Raw genomic sequence first — 12,551 nt, forward strand, 5'->3', positions numbered from 1 at the left:
TTGAATGGAGACGCGGAAAGAGGAATGAATGGGGGTAGATGGAAGCCGGTACGCCAACATTCTGAGATCCTCCAGAATTCTTTAATGGTCCGGAATAAATTGAATGCTACACGTTGATGGATTACTTTGTTCTTCTACGCCCTTTTTGAGGAATGTATTGTCGGACTTAAACCAACATCTGAAGAGGTGAGATCACTCTCTTATTTTTGCTGGCGGGATTGTTTTTGGAAAGCGCACGGGCGGTGCGCGGTTTGGTTATACTCAGTACTTCCGCAGTGTTTGGACTAAAGACTCTGCCCTAAGGGCTATTCTCTCACTCTTACTTTGCACCATTACACAATATTCACAGTGAAAATATTTTGTAAGCGCGTTTCATGAACCGAGTTATAGGATTTGTTGACAACTCGCATCGAGTTCGTTACACTTCTACCCGGCATGAAGCACATGTGGTTGTGATGTCATCGTAAACAAATCCGTTCTACTCATCCAGACAACTTCGCAACGGCTCCGTTGCCAGATTTTTCCACTCTGGAACCCATTCTCAAAAGATTTCGTTTTGGGGCACCCAAAATGCCGGTGCCGTGTGTACGCCAGGTGGAAACGATAAATTTTATCAGATTCACCTGAATCCATTGCCGTGTAGACAGGGCCTAAAACACTGTAGTGGAAACACCAACATTACAAGACAAAGGAAACCATTTATCCATCCATTATCCGTAACCGCTTTATCCTGTTCTACAGGGTCGCAGGCAAGCTGGAGCCTATCCCAGCTGACTACGGGCGAAAGGCGGGGTACACCCTGGACAAGTCGCCAGGTCATCACAGGGCTGACACATAGACACAGACAACCATTCACACACACCTACGGTCAATTTAGAGTCACCAGTTAACCTAACCTGCATGTCTTTGGACTGTGGGGGAAACCGGAGCACCCGGAGGAAACCCACGCGGACACGGGGAGAACATGCAAACTCCGCACAGAAAGGCCCCTGTCGGCCACCGGGCTGTGAGGTGACCGTGCGAAACACTACATCACTGTACCACCCAGAAAACATTTAGACATTAAAATGTATTTTGTAGCCATTTCTCCCTCTCCCTCCCTACTGAAGAAAAGAAAAATGTCACGAGTAAAATGTTAACCCCCCCTCCTCTTTTTTTTTTTTTCTTTTAAATCCCCCTGCAACTAAAAACGAACTTGTCTAGTTTTAGGATGTTCACTGATCCAACTGCATCAGATCAAACAAGCAGCTCATACTTTCTTGATTTTCTGTCTCCTAAGCAACAGCAAAGCAACATCCTCATCGCCATCGCTGCATCTTGAATATATAAATATTTAACCGATTTGCTACTTTTTTTCCCCCTTACTTAACTGTTACTGATTCATTACTGTTAAAAACAAATCTAACCAGTTAGTTATCCAATACTAGCTAGAACTGGTAAGAATGTTGTTACATCACATGATTGTTTTTTCCCCCCTCATATCAGCACAAAAGATGCCCTGGCTAGCACTATTTCTTGGAAAAAAAAATCCAAGTATTTCAACAGTCCTAACTTTACAAAAAAGTTTCTTTTCAGAAATGGTTCCAAATAACCGTAATAAGTTTCTAAACCTTTAAGGGTGTGTTACATTTCTAAATGGAACAGTGTCGAAAAAGCAGACTCGTAATACAGTTGTGAATATGATCTGAGACTTCTTGTGAACAGGTGCAGTTTCACAGTGTCTATCTGCAGCAGCGTTTAGTAGAAAAATTAAAATAGGCCTCATGGGGCTTCTTTGTTCTGCATCTCTGGGGAAACTCCTAAACCCCCCCTTCTATGCGGAATACAAGAATTTGTTTTCAAAGTAGAAGCCGCCCAAGAAACCTTCAAGGACCAAAATCTTTTTTTTTTTTTTAAATAAACAGAATCCACCATTACATAATGGTCCGTACATTACACATGTACACAAAAGATTGACGTACTAAATAGAATAAGTGTAGTGGACTACCATCAGAAAAAGAACCCCTGAGGAACCCTTTTATTCTAACTGCTGCTGACTATGTAGTGTCTAGGGAACAGTGAGTAGGGTGCCGTTTCAAACAGGTTGGGGCTTAGTTCCCAAAAATGATCCAAATAAGGAAGTAAGAGAGTGATGGGGTATGAGCATGTGTATCGGTGTGAATAGCTGAAAGTGAAACCTCACTAAATCGTGCGCACATGCATGCACGCACACACCCACCCTCCAGGACATTCCAGTTGTGGGAACTGCTGCCTCAGTGGCTGCCCTGTGGAATTATCAGCTAAACACAGTCACGGCTCTACATGTAAATTCAGACTTCATTAGAGGATTGAGGGTGGGAGACATGAAATAACATCCAGATGTTTTCAATTGCTAGTGTATACGGATTGTCACAGCAAATGCATAGCCATGATTAAAACACCAGCCCACATGTGCATGTGTGCGTCTTGTGACAAAGAGGGGAAGTAAGCTGGGTGTGGGGCCTGGAGGAGCGTAGACAGGAAGTTCAGACACACAAACATGCATTTGTGCTGCGGTTGTGTGTGTGTGTGTATTCATGCATGGAAACCAGGCATATCTCAGAACTTGAGTGGAGAATTCAAGGGTGGAGGGGTAGAAAATAAATCGAGTAGTAATGGCCTAATTTCTTGCTTACAAAATTACAATTAAAGCAGCTAACATAACCAAACAGCGGCAGTTAACTAGACTATAAACACAGTATGGATAAGTGTATTATTACAAAACGACTTTGTATATGGTGTTTCACATTACCACTTTTGACAAGTACCATCACCACTCCACAGTTTTGAATTTGATGGTTTAATAATAATAAATTATCCATTATTCGTAGCCACTTATCCTGTTCTACAGGGTCACAGGCACGCTGGAGCCTATCCCAGCTGACTATGGGCAAGAGGCGGGGTACATCCTAGACAAGTTGCCAGGTCATCGCAGGGCTGAAGAAGAAATAATAAAATAAAAAAAATAAATAAAAAAAACAAATCCATCATGGGCGGCACGGTGGTGTAGTGGTTAGCGCTGTCGCCTCACAGCAAGAAGGTCCGGGTTCGAGCCCCGGGGCCGGCGAGGGCCTTTCTGTGTGGAGTTTGCATGTTCTCCCTGTGTCCGCGTGGGTTTCCTCCGGGTGCTCCGGTTTCCCCCACAGTCCAAAGACATGCAGGTTAGGTTAACTGGTGACTCTAAATTGACCGTAGGTGTGAATGTGAGTGTGAATGGTTGTCTATGTGTCAGCCCTGTGATGACCTGGCGACTTGTCCAGGGTGTACCCCGCCTTTCGCCCGTAGGCAGCTGGGATAGGCTCCAGCTTGCCTGCGACCCTGTAGAAGGATAAAGCGGCTAGAGATAATGAGATGAGATGAGATGAAATCCATCATCAGAAAACTCCTCCCATTCTGAGCCATGTTCCCAGATCTCTGGTCTGATACAGTGGTGCTTGAAAGTTTGTGAACCCTTTAGAATTTTCTACATTTCTGCATAAATGTGACCTAAAACATCAGATTTTCACACAAGTCCTAAAAGTAAATAAAGGAGACAAAATTATTCTACTTGGTCATTTATTTATTGAGGAAAATGATCCAATATTACATATCTGAGTGACAAAAGTATGTGAACCTCTAGGATTAGCAGTTCATTTGAAGGTGAAATTAGAGTCAGGTGTTTTCAATCAATGGGCTGACAATCAGGTGTGAGTGGGCACCCTGTTTTATTTAAAGAACAGGGATCTATCAAAGTCTGATCTTCACAACACATGTTTGTGGAAGTGTATCATGGCACAAAAGAGATTTCTGAGGACCTCAGAAAAAGCATTGTTGATGCTCATCAGGCTGGAAAAGGTTACAAAACCATCTCTAAAGAGTTTGGACTCCACCAATCCACAGTCAGACAGATTGTGTACAAATGGAGGAAATTCAAGACCATTGTTACCCTCCCCAGAAGTGGTCGACCAACAAAGATCACTCCAAGAGCAAGATGTGTAATAGTCGGCAAGGTCACAAAAGGACCCCAGGGTAACTTCTAAGCAACTGAAGGCCTCTCTCACATTGGCTAATGTTAATGTTCATGAGTCCACCATCAGGAGAACACTGAACAACAATGGTGTGCATGGCAGGGTTGCAAGGAGAAAGCCACTGCTCTCCAAAAAGAACATTGCTGCTCGTCTGCAGTTTGCTAAAGATCATATTGACAAGCCAGAAGGCTATTGGAAAAATGTTTTGTGGACAGATGAGCCCAAAATAGAACTTTTTGGTTTAAATGAGAAGCGTTATGTTTGAAGAAAGGAAAAACACTGCATTCCAGCATAAGAACCTCATCCCATCTGTGAAACATGGTGGTGGTAGTATCATGGTTTGGGCCCGTTTTGCTGCATCTCGGCCAGGACGGCTTGCCATCATTGATGGAACAATGAATTCTGAATTATACTGGCGAATTCTAAAGGAAAATGTCAGGACATCTGTCCATGAACTGAATCTCAAGAGAAGGTGGGTCATGCAACAAGACAACAACCCTAAGCACAAGTCATTCTACCAAAGAATGGTTAAAGAATAAAAGTTAATATGTTTTGGAATGGCCAAGTCAAAGTCCTGACCTTAATCCAATCGAAATGTTGTGGAAGGACCTGCAAGCAGTTCATGTGAGGAAACCCACCAACATCCCAGAGTTGAAGCTGTCCTGTACAGAGGAATGGGCTAAAATTCCTCCAAGCCGGTGTGCAGGACTGATCAACAGTTACCGCAAACGTTTAGTTGCAGTTACTGCTGCACAAGGTGGTCACACCAGATACTGAAAGCAAAGGTTCACATACTTTTACCACTCACAGATATGTAATATGGGATCATTTTCCTCAATAAATAAACGACCAGGTATAATCTTGTGTCTCAGTTGTTTAACTGGGTTCTCTTTATCTACTTTTAGGACTTGTGTGAAAAGCTGATGTTTTAGGTCATATTTATGCAGAAACAGAAAATTCTAAAGGGTTCACAAACTTTCAAGCACCACTGTAAGTTGCCTTTGGCTAAATGACTTCGATCAGGTGTTTCCTAAACAGGAGTGAGGATCATGGCGGTATGACATGAAAATGTTTGGGTGGCACAGCAGTGTAGTGGTTAGCACTGTTGCTTTACAGCAAGAAGGTTCTGGGTTTGAACCTCACAGCCGACGGGGGCCTTTCTGTCTGGAGTTTGCAGGTTTTCCCTGGGTCTGCATGTTTTCCTCCAGCTGCTCCAGTTTCTCCCCACAGTCTAAAATTCATCCAGGTTAGGTAAAATGCCCAGTCACTGGGTTTGTACAAAACTGTGCATACTTCACACTGATCCCAAGTCCAGATAGATTTCAAGGCCCAGTGTGAGATTAGCATGAGCCAAACTGGTTATTAACCTTCTGAAAGAAAATTTAAAATATATTAAGTTGAAAATCCAATTAAAAAAAACCCTAGTAAAACTTTAACCCTTTGGTGACTGACCCCTTGAAAATGGTTCCTCCAGGAACCATGACGTTTCAGTTGTCAAGACAACGGAAAAACTAAAATACAAATACAAGAGCATTTTGTTTTGTGCACAAGAGCATTGTGACGCATCTTTGTTTTTGTATTTTAGTTTTTCCGTTGTCTTGACAACTGAAACGTCATCGTTCCTGGAGGAACCATTTTCAAGGGGTCAGTCACCAAAGGGTTAAATTAATTTCATGAACTAAAAGACATGCTTTTAAAAAAGGTGATCCATTATATCCATTTTCCACACACTGACTGTTTCCCCTTAAAGAAACGTCTGATAAGGGAATTGTAGTATTTTGACAAACATCACCCGGTCTAAACAGCCCTGTTCAAAACGGCCAATTTGAGTGCCGTTCCTTTAAATGACGAGCCAACGCTCACTCCACCCCCATCTTCCTCCAGCCAAATCAGGTAGCACTTTCCTCATGAATATTCATTAACCAAGGCAGTTCTCAAGCCATGAGTGGAGATGCTCAGGTGAGTGGGTGGTATAATTCTAATGAGCTCCCCTTGTGACATAGATTTGGGAGTCGAAACTGAACGGCTTATTGAACGTTTAATTAAATTGTTTTTCTTTTCAGCTGTCTGGGCTGTCTTATTTCAGAGTTTGTAGGTTGGTAGGCTCCACACAGCCAAATGTATGTGCACAGGCACTGAAAAAAAGAGTGGAGTTTCATAATATGGCCCCTATTGCAATTAAATAGTAAAGTTTCACATCATGTTATCGAACTTGAGGCAAATACCATGTTGAAGAAATTTGACAAAACCTATGCCACTGAATAAACCACAAGAGGATTTGGTTAATTTTTTTTCCCCCTTGTTTGTTCAGTCATTTATTCGAGTCGGACTCTTCGTGACCTCAGGGACTTCAATTCCTTCTTTTGAGCACGTCCACCCACTTCAGCCTCCATCTTCCTCTTTTTCTCCTCCTGCCTTCAGCGTTCCCCATTATGAGATTCTTCTCCAATGAGTCATGCCTTCAAGATGCATCCAAAACACTTCAGCTTCATCAATCCTTCCAAGGAACGATCCGATTGCATTTCCTCAATTGCTAATGTGTTTGTTGTTTTAAAATCCAAGGGACTCCGCAGTTTCCTTCAGCACCAAAGTTGAAATGCATCAAATCTTTTGCATTCTGCCTTACCAATGGTCCATACACATCACCTACGCTACAGTACATTTCTATGTAATCAGTTGGGTGGACTGAAAAGGTATTACTGGGGCAACATCTGGACCACATCACTTGGCAACCCCTGCTCTATTGCAGACAGAATTTCACACACTAATCTGAAAACATACCTTATATAAAATTACACAAAAGAACACTTCTGAAGCATAATCATTGTCCTACTGTAAACACTTCCTATCTGGTATAACGTTAACCATGCATTCGTCTCCATTCTCTCCCTCCCTCAGGTACAGTTCACAGTGAGGGCACTATTTAGACCATTTCAATACGTTATCAGTTCCTGTTAATCTCAAAGCAAATTGTTACCAAGGACGGATATCAGCCCTTTTAAATCCCATCATGCATAAATGAAAGATTGTAAAGCCTATAAAAGGAGTTGGACAGACGCTCAATCCTGAAAAGGGTCAAGGTGGAACTGGATCCCATCCCAGGACCACTGGTTGTGAGGCAGAAATACATGATACACACCCAAATGCAGTTTAGAACATTAGCCAGTCCACACAACAGCATGAGAAAACCAGAGAGCCCAAAGGAAAACCATGAACATGGAAAAGAACATGTGAAACTCCTCAGATACAGTAACTCACACTCAGGATCAAATCCAGAACCCTGGAGCCATCAGGCAGCAATGTGACTCACTGCACCATCCAGTTCTCTACTTTTTTTTTTTTTAACTGAAAGATAAGCTATATTGTTTTCATATGATCAGTCATGGGTCAGAGGACCATAACCATTTACTTTATGCGTGTACCTAGCGAAGCTGTCAAAGGAAAAAATTACTGAACATGTTGTAATCCTAATTGTAACAGATTTGGGGCATAGTTTTAAAAGGGTGTGTGTTATGGATATTACATAAATCTAATCAACTACGTTCAGACTGCACCCTGAAACGACCCATATCCGATTTTTTTGCCCATATGCGACCTGTATCCGATTTGTTATTGACAATCTGAACGACACAGATCCAATTTTTCACATGTGACCCAGGCCGCTTGGATATGTGGTCCTAAATCCGATGCATATCCGATATTTTCACATGCGACTGCAGTCCGACCGGACAGGTCACATTCATGCGACCTACACGTCATCAACAAGAGACAAACGTCACTATTCTGCATTGGCTAATCCCGCCTCTTTGGTGGAAAACATCATTTGTACAGTTTTCAGAATTTAAATAGACTTTTATAGAATTGATCAAGCTAATGGTGGATTTGCTAGGGACCTGGATGTTTATCTGTTAACCTGATTAAATAAAACAGTTTCTATAACTGATTTATAACTTAAACCATCCTGTATTACAAGATTATAAGATTGCTCTGGAAATTTCCAGTAATTTGACACCTTCAGTCTCTTTCGATTACGTTCATTATGTCTTATATTGAATACTGTTAGTTTTTTTCTTTATCAGACATCTACAACCCTTCGGTCTCATTACTCTGCTGCCCACATTAATCAGATTATTGTGCGAGTTCCGCCGCCGCCACAAAAACCACATCGCCAGGTCTCGCCTCATCTCCATAGCAAACTGCACTGGTGTTTATGCACCTTGAGCCAGCGCTGAGAGAAGTTGCAGAATTCAGCTGGCTATAAACAATCTAAATAAATATTTATAAAAATGTAGAAAAAGTTTATTAATATGACGAAATAAATGTGCGCAAATTATTAAGCCTGAATTAAGAGTTTGGTAATACAGCGGCCGTATCCCAAATGACTGCCTACTGAAGCTCGAGTGCACTATATAGAGTTTAAAAATCCATTACTTCCTAGTAACATGTAGTGCACTTATATAGAAATTAGAGAGACATTTAGGAGTCAACCCTCGTTACCAGGCTACACGTTTTCATTTCAGTTCAGAAACAAACACACACACGAGACCTCACACTTTAACACTAACCAGATAATTAAACAAACAAACAAAAAAAAAATCATTAAAACATGAAGAGTGCGCTTTTTTTTGTTTACATATTACGTAGATGTGCTTATTACGCATCAATTTGCGCATGCGGGACACTTTTGGGTCGTTTTCCGTTCATATTGGAGATCGCATACAAGTCTCATAATTGGTAATGTGAACGGCCTAACAAAAAAATCGGATTTCACAACAAATCGGATATGGGTCGTTTCAGGTTGCAGTCTGAACGTAGTGATCTTTCTCACAGGAAATGGAAAAGAGGTGGTGACACTTATGTCTGTTGGGAAAAGATATGGCTTCATGCATTTGCACCATTGGCTGATAATCCTATTTCTACACTGACTTCATTTCATGCAGCAAGGTTTTACCCTCATCATCTCATTATCTCTAGCCGCTTTATCCTGTTCTACAGGGTCACAGGCAAGCTGGAGCCTATCCCAGCTGACTACGGGCGAAAGGCGGGGTACACCCTGGACAAGTCGCCAGGTCATCACAGGGCTGACACATAGACACAGACAACCATTCACACTCATATTCACACCTACGCTCAATTTAGAGTCACCAGTTAACCTAACCTGCATGTCTTTGGACTGTGGGGGAAACCGGAGCACCCGGAGGAAACCCACGTGGAGAACATGCAAACTCCGCACAGAAAGGCCCTCGCCGGCCACGGGGCTCGAACCCAGGACCTTCTTGCTGTGAGGCGACAGCGCTAACCACTACACCACCGTGCCGCCTACCCTCATCATATTGCAATTAATTATTCGATTGTGCAGTGATTAACATATACAAGTTACTACAAGGTCTTAAGGATCTTTTATATGTTTAAAAAGTTTAACCGACCAACTACACTACTTCACACCATGTTTGAGGGGAAAAAAAAAAAAATGGGATCAAAAGGGCTTAATAGGCTTTTAATCAGAAAAATAACATTCCTACTTTATTGTGCATAACCTAAATGCAAGATGTCCTCAGACCTCATCATGACCATCTTGATGTGTCCCAGCTGTGGGGTCAAGAAAGATACACACCTAATTACTCATGACCGCAGCTCGACAGAGGGCCTGGGAAATTAATTGCCCTTACATACCAGATTTTATTGGTATCCCAGTGTAGACAGGCTGCACCTCAAACATAGTGGAACTATAAAACAGCCAAGTTCTGTGGAATGGAACAGTAAAACAAAAACACTGATAAACACACATCTGAATCAAGCTGCAGAATTACAATCGGAGAAAGCCGTTTTACCCCAAAGCTTGCGTACCAAGTTGAGACACTGGACAGCCACACTGGAAACACAGGAGTGTGAGCTCTTCTCACACCACAGAAGTGTTGAATTCTCAATTCCGATTGGTCAGAAAAAGTTTAACACTGCAAGCCACATGCTTATATTAATGTGCTACTTCTACATTACATTAATGACATTCAGCAGACGCACAACAACATACCCAGAGCAGCCTGGGGAGCAGTTAGGTGCTTTGCTCAAGGGCACTTCAGCCATTCCTGCTGGTCCAGGGAATAAAACTGGCAACCTTTTGGTCGCTTGTCTAACCGTTAAGCCATGGCTTAATGTATTAGAACTAATACGGGGATGTCGGACGTTCATATAAACCGATTTAAAAAAAATCGGTGTAATCGCCGATATGGTGAAGTTCTCTCTGAGGAGAGGTTTATTTAAATTTTTTGAAGAAGTCTCCACTGTTGCGTCACAGTCAGAAACAAGAGTCATCATGAGATGACATCCCCCTGGGGAGGGATATTACAGAAATCCCAAAATGTCAAAAGGCACAACTCAACTCCAATAGTTTGAGTTGTACTCTGGAAGCTAAAATGTTTATCGATGGATGGACCGATTGCTATATCCCCCAGGGGGATAATAAAGCTGTTCTGGTCAATTTTCCACCAGTCTCCAGGACAGTGAACGTTCTCTGCAACTTTTACGTTCAAGAAAGAAGGGAAAAAAAAAAGCAGCAGGTAATCAAAATGATTGTCACATAAGTGAGAACAGGAACGAACTTGTTTCAGGGTTGTTGCGCAACATTAAACATAACCAAATATACACCTCATTTTAAAGTAAAATATTTCTGTAGTACAAGAGAGAAAAAAAAAAAAAAAAAAAACCCTACCATGCTGGTACAGAAACCAACTTCGAGTCCACATCACACTACCACTCGATTATTTTCCTACAACTACACAGCCCGTTTTATTTCTTACTTCACCCACAACTGAACTCATAGTCAAACCATCACAAGTGAAATCTTCTGCTTGACTTGGACAATTCTTTGAGTCCAGGGTTTCTCCGATATCGCCCCCCTCTATTTCACCAGCATATTTTTTAAGCCCAGATGCATTCCAGTAATAACACGACCTCTTGCTCAGTTCAGAAGAACTGCTGAGAAAGTCGAGTCCGGGCCAGCCATGCCGCTGGAATGAGTGATACGGCCACATTCCTCCGCATGTACTTCATGTATTGAGTTACACATTGCATTCGGGTGTTTAAAGACAGAAGCAGGGGAGTCGAGCAGTTGTGCAGATTTTCACACGGATCTGCGGGCAGACCTGCATAACTCATTAAACCTGCTCCTGTCTCATGCTTTCAGTTTCCCCACATTAAATTAACAGAAAATACTCGTTTATCATCGTTTTATAGCATTACTAGAACTACACGTCCCAGGAGTGTCTATTAAACTAAGGGCCACTCACCACAGCCGTACTTGCCTAATAACTTACATGTGCATCATAAAAAACACCATGCATTTAAAAGGTGCGACCTGCTAGTTTATGACGCCAATCATTAGCACAGGCAGTCATGATTTTCACTGCCCAATTACATTTTATGAGACTCAGAATGATAAAGCCATTCATCATGCAGCATAAGTAAGCTTTCCAAAGTTTTTAAATTCAAATATTTTATTAAAAGGCAAGCCTAAACACAAATTAATGCCATAGATTGATAACTTAATACATTGTATGACTAATTCAGTCATCTCATTAAATATTTAAAAAAAAAAAAGTCCTAAAAGAAATATCGCATACATATACAGTAGGTGCAGATTGAGGAATAAAAGTACATTACACAGGGCTCTAGAGCCTCAGTTATACATGATGTAGTCTGGGTAGAAATACATAAACTTGGTCTGATTAGATTTCAGTTCAGGGTGGAAAAACCTGACTAAATTCTTAATGCATTATTTTAATTTTCATGTTCGACATTATGAATTTTATATTATCAGCATATGCTGCTTTAAAAAAACAAACAAACGACTTTTTGATGCTTAATTTAGGGGGAAAAAACTGTCATGACATATTTTAGAAACAAGTGTTAAAATATTAAATTAAAATTAACTTTAAAGAGCAAGTCAAATGTGTGTCATGTAGAAAACAGAATAAGACATGCTGTTAAGAAAATCAGCAAGGTGATTAATAAGGTGATGTGTTTGATTCCTCTTATTCCACATCAGAGATGGAAAAAAGGCCACACCCCCCATCTTATCCATGTTTTTCTGCACAAGTTAAATTCCCGTTGCGACACTGGTGTCATTCCCTCACTCCCCCTTAAAATTAGCAATAAAAAAATAAACCTCCCAAACACAAAGTTCATCTTAAACACAGAAGAAAAAGCTTTGGTCATGCATGTACTTCACAGCCTAGTGAAATTCTCTATCCCAGCTTGTTAGGAAGTTGGGGTCAGAGTGCAGCCTTGTTCAAGAGCCCAACAGTGGCAGCTTGGTGGTGCTGGGGTTTGAACCCTAGACCTTCTGATCAGTAGCCCGAAGCCTAAACCACTGAATCATATCATCTCTAGCCGCTTTATCCTGTTCTACAGGGTCGCAGGCAAGCTGGAGCCTATCCCAGCTGACTACGGGCGAAAGGCGGGGTACACCCTGGACAAGTCGCCAGGTCATCACAGGGCTGACACAGACAGGCCCTGTTTACATTATTT

The 12,551-nt window shown here is 41.7% G+C and overlaps 1 protein-coding gene across 1 annotated transcript in view; it reads right to left on the reverse strand.

Moving 5' to 3' along the window:
• The window catches only part of niban2b (niban apoptosis regulator 2b), an 81,499-nt gene that overhangs the window by 27,699 nt on the left and 41,249 nt on the right, over window positions 1-12,551 (reverse strand). The window lies entirely within an intron of this gene.

Source organism: Neoarius graeffei, chromosome 24 (genome assembly GCF_027579695.1).
Source record: "Neoarius graeffei isolate fNeoGra1 chromosome 24, fNeoGra1.pri, whole genome shotgun sequence".
Classification (NCBI taxonomy): domain Eukaryota; kingdom Metazoa; phylum Chordata; class Actinopteri; order Siluriformes; family Ariidae; genus Neoarius; species Neoarius graeffei.